The sequence below is a fragment of the Sapajus apella genome, unplaced genomic scaffold (assembly GCF_009761245.1).
Source record: "Sapajus apella isolate SASKATOON/1434 unplaced genomic scaffold, GSC_monkey_1.0 scaffold1597, whole genome shotgun sequence".
NCBI lineage: Eukaryota > Metazoa > Chordata > Mammalia > Primates > Cebidae > Sapajus > Sapajus apella.
Window position 1 is genome coordinate 13,148 of NW_022438523.1, and position 250 is coordinate 13,397.

Below are 250 nucleotides of genomic sequence, written 5' to 3' on the forward strand. Positions count from 1 at the left end.
CGCCTGTAATCCCAGTACTTTGGGAGGCCGAGGCGGGTGGATCACGAGGTCAAGAGATCGAGACCATCCTGGTCAACATGGTGAAACCCCGTCTCTACTAAAAATACAAAAAATCAGCTGGGCATGGTGGCGCATGCCTGTAATCCCAGTTACTCAGGAGGCTGAGGCAGGAGAATTGCCTGAACCCAGGAGGCGGAGGTTGCGGTGAGCCGAGATCGCGCCATTGCACTCCAGCCTGGGTAACAAGAGT